Source organism: Myotis lucifugus, unplaced genomic scaffold (genome assembly GCF_000147115.1).
Source record: "Myotis lucifugus unplaced genomic scaffold, Myoluc2.0 scaffold_74, whole genome shotgun sequence".
NCBI lineage: Eukaryota > Metazoa > Chordata > Mammalia > Chiroptera > Vespertilionidae > Myotis > Myotis lucifugus.
The window spans coordinates 1,535,836-1,550,273 of record NW_005871122.1 but is presented as its reverse complement, the minus strand read 5'-3'; the positions used below and the strand labels follow the sequence as shown (position 1 = coordinate 1,550,273).

Sequence of the window (14,438 nt, the reverse complement as noted above, 5' to 3'; positions counted from 1 at the left end):
GGAGTTACTAGGTCAAACAGGGAAGAAATACAAGAGAAACATTAAGAATATAAATAAAATATAAACTACAAAACCAAAAGTTGGCTGCAAATAATGGTGATTAAGTCAATCTAGTATATTTCTTAATATACTTTATAAAATGTTGTGATATCTTCATTTACAAACATACAGAAGATCCAAGATAAATACTCAGAAGTATGCATAAGCCATAAACCACCACTTTAGGAGGCCATTTCTTTTGTTATCTAGATTCCTGAATAAAATAAAATGTAACTGTGAAAGACCTGTTAGTAATAAGAAATAAAGGAGCCCCTGAGAGGTCACCCCCTTTTTCCTTCTCCTTTTTCTCCTGTTAGTCATTTTCAGATTACTATTGATAATTTAGTTATATTAGCATTTTAGACAGTAAAGACAGTGAAATTGATTTCTTCAACTTGAAATTACCAAAAAATGTGTTAATATTTAATAGTAACAACACATATTTTTATAGCAATATTTTGAGTTAATAGAATTGACACACATATAAATGCAAGGAAGTAATTATGATTATATATTATCAGTCATTGTTGCAATAATTTTGGAAAACAGTTATATCCATCTGTCTGAGAAAATAGACTTTAACACAAAATGAAGTCATATTCATTACACGAAAGAAGTGATTAGAACCTAGTAGTAAAGCCAGTTAAATGTGTTTCTTCCAAGCTCCAAGTTTAAGTTTTAATGCATTTAAAAATGTTCCTGGTCTCAAACACTGAACTGTTGAAAATTTCCCTGAAGAGAACAATATCTTGAGGGGAAAAGCAATTAAAATATGGATTGACCAGCAATCAGTAATCATTACTTGGTACAGTAAATGCAATGCGCTGGCACCTGGTTAACTAATTTAGAAACTGATTAAATATGTGGAGAACAGGGCTTCCTCATGTTAAATGTGAAAGCTCAGAGAATAAAATGGACCTCCTCACAGTCACCACATATCAGGAAGAAAACTGCAGAATGAGGCTTTAGAAAGTTAAGATTGGGTGAACATACTAAAGCAATTGGATTCAAAGGGATTCAAGTAGAAAACCTGGTATTTCTTAGAAGAGCTGATGATACATTTCATATCGAGGTTTAATATTTCTGTGAAGGTGGTTTAAATAAAAAGTACAGTTCAAAAGAAGCTTTTTATAAAATTCTTAAACTAGAAGCAAAGAAATGAAAATTAATTACTAAACCATTGAGGCAAGAACTTCCACAAACTCCCTTCACCGGCATCCTTCACCTCCGTGAGGTCCAGGTGCTCTTTCTTCCCTCCCATTACTACTTATGAACTAACTATCTAAGCTCTGACAGGTCAGCTCCTCCACTTGCCCCCCAGACTTCAGTCTCTCACTCCAGGACAAGGCTCTGGCAATCCACTATCTTTTCCTAATATCACCAATTTCCCATATGTCATTAAACTGTTCTCTTTAGCAAACAAACATGCTACTAGTTCTCTCATCTTACAAACAAATGCCCTTTTCCTTGACTCCAATTCTTCCTCAAACTACTAATCAATTTCTCTCCTTTTATAGCCAACTTCCTTGAAAGCATCCTATATAATAAAAGGCTAATATGCAAACTGTCCCCTCAACTGGGAGTTCGAACAGGGGTTGGGGCTGGCCCCTCCCCCAGACAGGCCCCTCATCCTGATTGGGGGTGGGCTAGCCAACCTCCCACGTCCCCTTCTCCCAGCTGGCCCCACCCCCAAACACCCCCCCACCCCAATCAGGGGCGGGGCCGGCTGGACCCCACCCATCACAAATTCATGCACCAGGCCTCTAGTTATGTATAATCTCAGTTTCTAATTTCTCTTAGTCCCTTTGGAACCCATTTCAATCACATAATGGTCCTACCCACTGCACCCAAAATATGTGTCTTCTCAAGGTCACCATCACCTGCACATTGATAAATCCAACAGTCATTTCTCAGTTCTCACCTTCCTTGACCTTCAAGGAGTACTGGGCACAGCTGCCACTGTCCTTCCTGAAAGTGCCTTCCTCAACCTCCAGGACGCCAGCTGCTTGATGTTCCCTCTCAGATCTGACATGTCTCCTCATCATCCTGAACCCTAAATGTTAGCAAGTCCCAGGGCCTGTCCTTGAACATTATCTCGTTTCTGTTCACACTTATTTCCAAAGTAATCTACTCCAGTCTTTGTTCAAATATAATTTTCCTACTAATAATTCCAAAATTTATATCTCTGACCTGTTTCTGGAATGCATTTTCTGAATATTTTAGATAAGATGTATTATTATACCCCCCCCCCCCCGCCAAAAAAAAAGAAACACAAAAACACTGTTCTTCTTCAGGATTAAAACAAAAGACTATTTAAAACGACATTTATTCCAAACACCTTTATTGACATGTATGATTTTTCTTAATTACTAGGTATGAAGGATATAAAAAAGAGAAACTTAAAAATCATCCGATCTCCCATAACCATATATTCTATATAGCATATATATTCAGGCACATAAAAATTCATTAAAATCTATGAATAAATGAACATACTCATGTGAAACCAAATAATACCTGTAAAAAGTTTTTAAATGGGCATATATCTTTTGTACCCTCTCATATTTTTATGAATACCTTTTATTTCTAAGTGAGCCTATAATTTTATAGACTCACTAGTTTAACATGATTTACTTTTATTAAGTTGGTCTTTCTGAAAAGTAACAGATTGATGACAATTAAGGAAGAAAAGTTGTATTAAAAAGATATTATGGTGTATCTGAAAACCTTTTATAACAGACTTCAGGTAAAGGAACATAGTTATTGTTATTTCAATTGTACTTTCTACATTTAAAGGTAGTTAAAAATTGACAACAAATGCTAATCAAACTGAAATGTGAGAAAGGCATGCAATTTAAAATATGGGAGGAGATTAGGAATCTTAATAAGATGATGATTCAACTCTCAAAAATGCATACAATGCAACTTCCATTGAATCTGAACTCAATTGTTACCCAATTATTGCTAAACAATTAAGAAAGAAATAATAGAGATCTTGCTCAATTAAAAATGTGGTTAAAAGGGGTGCTGTGAATGCTAGCTTTACCTCTTCTGAGTTTTAGTTTATCTGTAAAATGAAGATAATACTGGCTCCCTTCTCATGATTATTGTGATTACTGAGTGAGGTAATATATCAAAACTAGAGGCTTGGTGCACAAAATTCCTGCATGGGTGTGGGGGGGGGGGATCCTCTCAGCCCAGCCTGCACCCTCTCCAATCCGGGACCCCTTGGGGGATGTCTGATGGCTGGTTTAGGCCCAATCCCAGACATCCCTCTCACAATCCTGAACCACTGGCTCCTAATTGCTCACCTGCCTGCCTGCCTGATTGCCCTTAACTGCCCCCCCTGCTGGCCTGGTCACCCCTAACTGCCCCCCTCTGCTAGCCTGGTTGCCCCTAACTGCTCCCCTTGCCAGCCTGGTTGCCCCATGCAGACTGCTGTTCCGTCGTTTGATCGCCCCTCACTGCACCCCCCCCCTGCCGTCACCCCACGCAGCCTGCTGCTCAGTCGTTTGGTCGTCCCTCACTAACCCCCTGCCGGCCTGGTCATAGGCAGCCATCTTGTGAGGGCATGAGGGTTAATTTGCATATTACCTCTTTATTATATAGATAATATAATAAAGAATAGTGTACAATCTATAAACTAAGGGCTTAACAAATGCTAGCTTTTCTATTCAATATATCATTATATTCAATTTCTCAAACTTGTTTACTACCTCCTCTTTTTCTCTAAGACATTTTTTTTACCAAAGCTATTCAAATGAACAAATAAGAAAAATGATTAAACCAAAGAGAATATTCACACTGAGCTCTGAATTCTGCCTGAAAGTTTTAAAACAACATAGTTTATTACAGAGTATAATGCTATACTTTGAAATCAGTCTGTTCTGTCAAAAAGACAAAAAAGCTCAGAGGATGTAATTGAATGATGATAATGCTCCCTGGCCAAGAAGCGAGGCCTTAGCTCGCTCTTTAAAGTCCATGCAAGTGAACATTGTTCTCTACATTTTAATACAGACTTTCCACCCCTAAATTGACTCTCTGAAATAGTTAGATAATTTTTGTACACTTTTAAGTCACTTTGTCAGTGTTCTTGAACTGTGAAAGTAATTCATGTTGAACTCATAAAATATGCTCTCTCAGGTCCAGGTTTAAGTGAGTATAGTGATTTGTTTCCCAATAATAGAGTCCAGCTAAATTTAAAAACTCCTTTGTACTGGACAGTCCTTGAAGTGAGTGCCTTTCTTATACACAGCCCTTCTGAGCAAAGCAGCCAAGGGTAGTTTTTGTGTGCATATAACCTACTGTCACCACCCTTACAACTGACAAGATCAAAACTCTACCATTCCCACCACATTCTTCCCATTGCCTTAGTGATTCCTTCTATTGCTCTTACAGCCACCACCATAACCACCACTAGCCCTCTAATCACCACCACTAATTATAAATATGAATACACTGATCCCTTTCATTTAATCCTCAGAACAACTTAAGATATAGTGCATCTATTTTATAGACGAAGAAATCCAGGCATAGAGAACTTAATAGTTTTTGACCTATGTGCATATATTTGATTAATGAAAAAGCCAGAATTTAGATCTAAGTTTTAATAACCACAGGCATGTTTTCTTTCCATGGTCTAGTGTATCATTTGACACAGAGTTAATGCTAAAAAATCGTGTTGAATAAATAGATTAAGTAAAAGTTGCCATATTTTGGGGTTATATGGTAATGGTGACAGCTCACTGGACAACTGTCAGGAGATGCTGCCCTGTGAGGCATTCTATACATGATTTATTTAAGTCACCTTGTAAATTCCTCTTGTGGGGCAATGAAACATATAGAGAAGAGCACAAATATTAAAGAAACACTAAAATCAATGACGAGAGAGAAGGCAATGGGTTAGAACCATTGGATCAAGAAAACCAGTGTGAACACAAGCCAAAATGGTAAAAGCACTGTATCTGCTGGCAATTACAATAGAAGCAGCTGGTGACAGACAGAGGAACACAAATAAGTAGTCTATGCATCCAAAATAAAAATAACTCCAATCAACTCCCCCTCCCCCCAAATACAACAAGGAAGACCGGCACAGCGCCCTTGGGGCAATGGCAAAGTCCTGAACAGTGTTCTAGTTCTCCAAGTGGTTGATGTTGACATGCTCTTTCAAACCTTTTCTGGTTCCTCGTTCTCTAACCAAGCAGTGATCCTTTTCTCAGGAAACAACAGTCTCAGCCAATTGCTCAAGTCAATTATTTCCAGAATCAGATATTTATTCCCCACATGCAATCCTTTGCCATGTTCTAGGCTGTCTATCCTCTTTGCTTCAGTTCTGGCCCAAGCCAACAAAAGGATCACTGCAATTTCCTCATAACTGGTCTGCACCCACTCTAGCTTTGCCTCTCCTAATCCATTCTCTACAGAGCTGGCTCCCATGCACTCCTTCTGTACCTCGCTAGCATTTATTCAGCTCTTAAAACATCACTTCTTTGGGGAAGCTCACTTTCAGAGTAAGATTGGTCCAGTTGTCACTGGGTCTTTTGTCACTCTCTACTTTCTTAAAACTTACCACAATGAACAATTACTTGTTTATAAAAAATCTTTGTTTTTAGACTATAGGCTCATTGAAGACAATACTGTGTTTGTTTTTTTTAATCCCAGACTGCAAGTACAGTGCCTCACCCATAAATGTGCAATAAATATTTGCTTAATAAATACTGCTGACTATTTCTTCACATAACACATTATCTGCAGTACCTTGAAGAGTTTTTTTAAACTGAAGAAAACCTCAATATATGATCCGAAATGCATTTACAAATTAATAGAAGTATAATACAGCCCCGGCCAGTGTGGCTCCATTGGTTGGAGCACTGTCCTGTACACCAGAAGGTGACAAGTTCGATTCCAGGTCAGGGCATTGGAGCACATATGGGAGGCTACTGATCAATGTTTCTCTCTCTCTCTCCCTCTCTCTTAAAAACAAACAAACAGCCAACTAGAATCCAGCCCACCTTCCAAGGACTGGCATTGTGCATGTACTGTAGAGAAGGATCTGGGATGGGGAAGAGGTGGGGAGTAGACTCCATGTTGTATGCAAAGAGAAGTCACTAGTAATCTTTAAGCAGTGGAATGATCTGATCAATTCTGTGTTTTGGGTAGAAAAACTTGGAGGCAGTGGATGAACTAAAGTGGGTTAAGCCTTGAAGAAGGACGAGCCATTGGGGAGGCTTTTTTGATGGTGGAGACAGACGTCCACATGGTCATGTAACCTAGTTCTAGCCACTAAGTCTTTAAAACGTCTGTTAAAGGACTTCTGAAAATGATTTCCTGCACTACCTGGTTTGGCTCAGTGGCTAGAGCATCAGCCTGTAGACTGAAGGGTCCTGTGGTCAAGGGCATATGCCTGGGTTGTGGGCTTGATCCCCAGTAGGGGTCGTGCATGAGGCAGCTGATCAATGATTCTCTCTCATCATTGATATCTCTCTCTCTTTATCTCTCTCTCTCTTTCTCTCTCCCCCATCCTGTCTGAAATCAATAAAAATATATTTTAAAAAAGATTACCCTTCCTGCAAACACAGACTCAAGAGAAGAGAGCCCATCCCCAGAACCAGATGCCTTTGGACATGGCTGTGTGTGGATGTGATGCCAGTTATCTTTCGTGAGTTAATGAGCCCAAGAACAACAGTCACAGAGAGCAAATAGGAAGGTTACAGAGTCCAAGTCTTTGATGACATTGTTGCTCCTTGAATAAAAACAGAAAATAAGTTTTACTTAGAAGAAAACAAATTTTAAGATCTGAAACAATTTTTAATTGATATTTTGAGAAAGAGAGAGAGAGAGAGAGAGAGAGAGAGAGAAAGAGAAACATCGATCTGTTACTTCTCCACATGCACTGATGGGGGAATCAAACCCACAACCTGGGTGTGTCCTGAACAGGAATTGAACCCACCACCTTTTGGTGTATGGAATGACACTCCAACCAAATGAGCCACACCAGCCAGGGCTGAAACAGTTTTTTCAATATTTACTTTTCCTTGTCCTTCTTTCTCTAATAAAATACCACATCCTCACTCACTGAATCTGGTTCATCCACACCAGATTCCCTTTCAATGTGCACGAACACATGCACCGGGCCACTAGTTTAGTATATAACCATCTGTTATCTAGATGTTAATGAGAGCACATCATTTTCTCTTCCCTCAAAGAATTATTCAGTATTTACCTCAAGAAGTCACTCATTATCAGCTTAGCAAAGCTCCCCAAACATGGTAGGTGATCAAATATTTGTTTAATGCCTTTGTTCTATAGCATTATATTTTTGCGGGTTCGAAAGAAACGTTATGAAGATAAAACCCTTCTGGATATGGCATCAGCTTAGAGCAGTGGTCGGCAAACTGCGGCCCCTTGAGTATGGCTCTTCCACAAAATACCACATGCGCGTGCACACGTACAGTGAGATTGAAACTTCGTGGCCACACTCAAGGGGCCAAAGAGCCGCATGTGGCTTGCGAGCCGCAGTTTGCTGACCACTGGCTTAGAGGAGACAGGAAACATAATCACTGGTAGGTATAATTTTGAGCTTTGAGGGTCCTTACTAGATAGACATGAAACCCAATCATTCATGTAAACCTCAAGACATTTATTAAAATAAACAATCCTGTATGTCACTAATCATAGTGAACTTTTCATCTCTAATTACCTCCACGGAGCACTAAACACAGGACATGGATTTTTAGCAATAAAAAGAGAAATCAATAGTATATACCAGGCACTAAGCCAAGTCCTTTTATATAAATTCATTTTCAGACTCATAACAGCTTCTCAAGATTGGAATTATTATTCCAATTTTACAGTCAGGAAGTAGACTTAAAGGCCAAGGTTATGCTGTTGGTCACCTTCTTGACACCATGCTACCCATGGTGAGGAAAAAAACTCACCCGAACTTTCCTCCCTTGAAAAAAAATATCACAGAACATAAACCACCCTAATAATGTCCTAAACCTTTAGAGAAGGTACCATGGAGCGTCCTTATAATTGCAAAGCTAAGTTTCTTTTGTTCTGAAATCTATTTAAATAGCTCAAGAAGAAAATAAAATAATAACTGACAATCCTTTCAAATTTTCAGAAATAGTAATAGTATTTTATTCAAGGAGAAGCATTACAAATTGTAAATACCAAAGTGTTACTACTGGCCTAAATAAAAAAGACAACCTAATCCTACTCATAGCTACTAAATATGAAGTACTTAACAAATGAGCTTAATGTGATATGCCTGTTAAGATGATACTAGCAGAAAGGACTCTATCGATAAGCAAGTTTCCAAATTCAAAAGGTGAGAAGTCTAATATCTGTCTATATATCCTCTTCCTGGTGTCGGGAATCTTCTTTTATAGAGCTCATGCCTTTCGGCTCACATTGAGCTCTTCATCTTCCTGGAAATGACGAATGGTGCTTTAGTAGCCGAATGGACCATCAGGCAGCCCCGTGATTAGAAGCTAAAGGATAAAGATGGTAAGTATAAGGACAGAAGGAGACACACCATCCTATTCATTCTTTCCAAACTGGGCCCAGCAGAATGGCTCCCACAAAGAAGGGTGGAGAGAAGAATGGATGCCACCAATGAGGTGAGGACAGAGGATAAAGCATTAACACTCACAAACATGTCTTTGGAGAGGGCTTCAAGAAGTGATCTTCATGCCCCTCAGGCACTTAGATTAAAAAGTTACCATGATGCAGGCGCGCATGTACAGTGCGATTGAAACTTCGTGGCCCATGCGCAGAAGTTGGTATTTTGTGGAAGAGCCACACTCAAGGGGCCAAAGAGCCTCATGTGGCTCGCGAGCCGCAGTTTGCCAACCACTGTCCTATACTATGACCATGTGTGGTTGCCCAGAAAATGCAATGGGATGAAGATTCACCAAATGAGCTCTATATGGTGTTTAACTATGTACCTGCTACTAGCTTAAAAAAACTACAGTCGATGAGAATGAGAACGAATTGCTGACTGTCAAATCTATATATATAAAATCCTAAGTGACCGGTCAACCATTTAACCATTTGCTGTGATGCGCACTGACCACCAGGGGCCAGATGCTCAACGCAGGAGCTGCCCCCTGGTGGTCAGTGCGCTCCCACAGTGGGAGCACTGCTCAGCTGACCAATGGCTCATGGCTGGTGAGAGCAGTTGTGGTCCCGTAGCAGCGCTGCTGAGCAGCAGCGTCTGCAGGTGCAGCAGGGCTGGGATGAAAGGCACCTGGCTGGGCTCCTCCCCAGCTGCCTGCTGCTTCACGCACTACTACATCCCTCAAGGGTCCCAGATTGTGAGGGGATGAAGGCCAGGCTGAGAGACCCCACCAGTGCACAAATCCATGCACTGGAACTCTAATAAAGTTATAAAACTGCAAACAAAAACAACAGGAGTCCAAGTCCCTGATAACACTGTGGAACTTCTGTTCAAGCATCACACTGATGCCTTTGAAGTTCTCTGTTTAAGTGAAGTATTTAAGTCAATGATATTTTAGTTTTCTCTTATATGCACCCGAATTTAATCCTAGCCAATATGCTTTCTCCACCCCAAACCCCTGAGGAGGAAAAACTGGCTATTTGGAGGACTGGCTATTATGGGGAAGAGAGAGATTTTTCATTGTACTTTCTTTTGAAAATCTCAATTTGAGTCATGTGATTGCTTCTTGGCCTTTTGGCTAAGATCAAATGTAGTATCAATTTGAGCCAAGTGCAAGTATTACTTAGTCAAAATCAAAGTTAGTTTTAAAATACTAAAAAATAATAAAATACCATGTCTGAATCACTGGTAATTATTATTGTTTATGAAAACATTTAAGTTTATTCTATAAAAACGTTTATAAAAACCTATACATATTTTAATAGACATGGGCAATGTGATATAAAACTCATGGTTTCTTTTGAAAAGCTTTGAAGTACATCAGGACAGGAACCTCGTGTTCACCTTTGTAACGACAGCAGCTAGGCTGGGATTCTGCACGTGGCTGGTGCTCGAAAATGCTGGTTGAACAAATAAAATGCCATAAAGTTCATCACCATTGCAAGTGCTCGTATCTGTGTGTGCCTGACAGCTATCTATAAATCTAAATGTATCAGGCAGACTTTAGGCAAACACAAAGGGAAAAGATTATAATTTTTTAGTAAAAGCTTAGGAAAACACAGTTATAAGTAGTTATTTAAGCTAGTAAGCAAACTTTATAAGCCCATTTATTTATCTACCCCAATAACTCATTTTCCACTGCAAGAATTCACTAACATCTAATCTAATAAAAGACAAACATGCAAATTGACCATACCTTCGCTACACCTTAAGCCATGCCCACCAGCCAATCAGAGTGACTATATGCAAATTAACCCAACCAAGATGGCGGCCGGCAGTCACAGAGCTGGAGCGAGCAGGAGGCTTGGTTGCTCCAGTGATGGAGGAAGTCAAGCTTCCCGGCCGACTCTGAGCTCCACTGAAGGCAACAAAGTTTCAATTATAGAAGATAAACCCCAGATACCTGCTTCCAGCCAGCGGTAGCCACAGAGCTGAAGCGAGCAGGAAGCCAAGCTTCCCACCTGCCACGGGGCTCTGAGCTCCACAGAAGGCAACAAAGTGTCAATTATAGAAGGTAAATAAATCCCAGAATAAAAAAAGAAAAAAGAAAAAAAGGAGAAGCTTGGAGCTTCCGTCGCCGGCGGGCTTGGCCAGCCTGAAAACTGCCCTCAGCCCCTCATCCAGACTGGCCAGGCACCCCAGTGGGGACCCCCAACTCTAAAGGGGGTGTGGCCAGCCTGAAAACAGCCATCAGCCCCTCACCCAGGCTGGCCAAACCTCCATGGGGTGAGGGTCCCCACTGGGGGGGGGGCTTGACCAGCCTGCAAACAGCCATCAGCCCCTGACCCAGGCTGGTCAGGCACCCCAGTGGGGACCCCCACTCTGAAGGGGGTGTGACCAGCCTGAAAACAGCCATCAGCCACTCACCCAGGCTGGCTAGGCACCACAGTGGGGACCCCCACCCTGAAGGGAGTGTGACCAGCCTGCAAACACCCATCAGCCCCTCACTCAGGCTGGCCAGGCACCCCAGCGGGACCCCCGCCCTGATCCGGGACACCCTTCAGGGCAAACCAGCCGGTCCCCACCCTTGCACCAGGCCTCTATCCTATATAATAAAAGGGTAATATGCAAATTGACCCTAACAGCAGAACGGCTGGGAATGACTGGTCACTATGACACACACTGACCACCAGGGGGCAGATGCTCAATGCAGGAGCTGCCCCCTGGTGGTCAGTGTCCTCCCACAGGGGGAGCTCTGCTTAGCCACAAGCCAGGCTGATGGCTGCCAGTACAGCGGTGGTGGTGGGAGCCTCTCCTGCCTCCTCAGCAGCACTAAGGATGTCCAACTGCAGCTTAGGCCTGCTCCCTGCTGGCAAGTGGACATCCCCTGAGGGGTCCCGGGCTGCCAGAGGGATGTCTGATTGCCAGCTTAGGCCCAATCCCCCGGGGAGCGGGACTAAGCCAGTAGTGGTCATCCCCGAGGGTCCCAGACTGCGAGAGGGCACAGACCAGGCTGAGGGACACCCCCCCCCCCCGAGTGCACAAATTTTTGTGCACCGGGCCTCTAGTATATAATAATCTCAAGTGAAAGTTAAGAAGGTATTTATGTGGGGCATCAAACTGCTATTAAAGTAGAGTAGGAACTTAGCCTTAATTCCCATTATTTTTATTTTTCAATATTTTAATTTATTAAAGCAATCCAAAATAATACAACTTACTAAATGTGCACTCGGCTAAATTTTCATACAGAAAAATCTGACATTTATACTATGACACATCTTTTTTTGTTGTGTTGTTCTATTGAAAAAAATCACTCATCTTCCCAAAAGGGACTGTTAATAATTATAACTAGCATATATGAAAATATAATTAGAATAGCTGAAATAGAATTTGCAAGTATGTAAGGCCTTTTTTTTTTTCCCTGAGTACATCCATGAAACTTTTAAAAGATTTGACAGGAATGTGTAACTTACTTTGTCAGTTTCATTTTTCATGCCTGGTAACAAATGTTATTTTGATAAAGATGATTTTTATTGTATTTGTTGCACTATGACTTTTATGCAACTATGGCTTCTCCAGTAACATAAAACGATGAACCACAGTTCAGTACTCAAGCTGTTAACTCACGTTTCTTTTAAAGTTATTTGTCAACATTTTCACACCTCTGTAAGAACTAGAGATGATTTGATGATGTGAGTTTCTCTATGTCCTATAATATGAAAGTCTCAAGAAAAACAAAATGGGTGTAATAGCCCTATAAATGTGTCTGTTCTATCACTAATTCTACCCTATTTGCCTCTCACCATTACCTTATAAACCTTTCACTTTGCACCAATCTGACAAAATGGCAATGAAAGATGCCTGTACCATAAAGAAAACAAAACTTGGGTGATTTGAGCATGCCCCAAGTGCATTAATCAAGCCATAACAGCAGGTGAAAGAGGGACGAAATTCTAGTCCCATCAGGTTACTTGGAAAGCAGAATCAATCAAGGTGGATCAGAAACCAGTTTCTGAGCACCATCAAAGTAATGGCCAGAGCCTTTTATTTTGATGTAGTCTCATTTGTTTATGTTTTCTTTTGTTTCCCTTGCCCTAGGAAATGTATCAGCAAACATACGGCTATGAGAGATGTCTGAGATTTTGCTGCCTATGGTTTCTTCCAGGACTTTTAAGGTTTCACGACTTACATTTAAGTCTTTTATCCATTTGAGTTTATTCTTGTGTATGGTATAAGTTGGTGGTCTAGTTTCATTTTTGCATGTATCTGTCCAATTTTACCGATACCATTTATTAAAGAGACTGTTTTTACTCCATTGTATGCTCTTGCCTCTTCTGTCAAATATTGAGTGTAATGGCTTGGGTCAGTTTCTGGGTTCTCTGTTTTGTTCCATTGATCTATATGCCTGTTCTTGTGCCAGGACCAGGCTGTTTTTATTATAATGGCTTTGTAGTATAACTTGATGTTTGGTGTTGTGATCCCTCCTACTTTGTTCTTCTTTCTCAAGGTTGCTGAGGCTATTTGGTTCCATATAAATTTTTAGAGAATTTGTTCTAGATCTATGAAATATGCCATTGGTATTTTAATAGGAATTGCATTGAATCTATAGATTGCCTTGGGTGGTATGGACATTTTAACGATGTTCATTTTTCCAATTCATGAACACGGCATGGTTTTTCCATTTGTTTTTATCTTCCTCTATTTCTTTTTTCAGTGTCATGTGGTTTTCTGAAATGAGGCTACATAAAAATAAAAAATTTCTGCACAGCAAAAGAAACCACCAACAAAATGAAAATAGATCCCAATGTATGGGAGAACATATTGCCAATGGTAAACATCTGATAAGGGGTTAATTTCCAAAATATATAAAGAAGTCATACAACTTAGCAAAAGGAAGATAAGCAACCCAATTAAAAAATGGGCAAAGGACCTAAATAGACACTTCTCTAAAGAGAACATAAACATGGACACAGACAATAGTGTAGTAAAGGCCTGGGGCGGGGGCGAGCTAGAAGGGGTCAATGGGGAAAAAAAGGAGACCTATGTAATATTTTCAACATTAAAAATTAAAAAAAAAGAGGACACACAGATGGCCAAAAACATATGAAAAAATGATCATCAGAGATGCAAATTAAAATGAGGTATTACCCCACACTGCTAGAATGGCTACCATCAACAAATCAACAAACAACAAGTGATAGGGAGGATGTAGAGAAAAAGGAACCCTAGTACATTGCTGGTGGGAATGCAGACTGGTGCAGTCACTATGAAAAACAGTGTGGAGTTTCCTCAAGAAATTAAAAATGGAACTGCCATTTGACCCAGTGATCCCACTTCTTGGAATATATCCCAAGTAACCCAGAACAACAATCAGAAAGAATATATGCAGCCCTATGTTCATAGCAGCACAATTTACCATAGCTAATATCTGGAAACAACCCAAGTGCCCATCAGTAGATGAACAGATAAAAAAGCTGTGGTACATTTACACAATGGAATACTATGTAGCTGCAAAAAAGAAGGATATTTTACCCTTTGAGAGAGCCTGAAGGGACCTGGAAAGTATTATGCTATGTGAAATATGACAGTCAAAGAAAGACAAATATCACATGGCCTCACTTATATGTGGAATCTAATGAGCAAAATAAACTGACAACAAATATAGATCCAGAGACACTGAAGCATGTAACAGACTGACAATTTCAGAGGGAAGGGGAGTGGGTAATGGGAAGATATTAACCAAAGAACTTATATGCATATATGCATAACCCATGGACATAGACAATAGTGTGGCGAAGGCCTGAGGGGGGTAGAGGAGGTCAATTGCGGGGGCGGG

The 14,438-nt window shown here is 40.5% G+C and overlaps 1 protein-coding gene and 1 pseudogene across 2 annotated transcripts in view; one reads left to right on the top strand and one right to left on the bottom strand.

Moving 5' to 3' along the window:
• The window catches only part of DIAPH3 (diaphanous related formin 3), a 511,880-nt gene that overhangs the window by 46,836 nt on the left and 450,606 nt on the right, over nucleotides 1-14,438 (bottom strand). The window lies entirely within an intron of this gene.
• LOC111826392 lies at nucleotides 9,721-9,821 on the top strand (annotated as a pseudogene).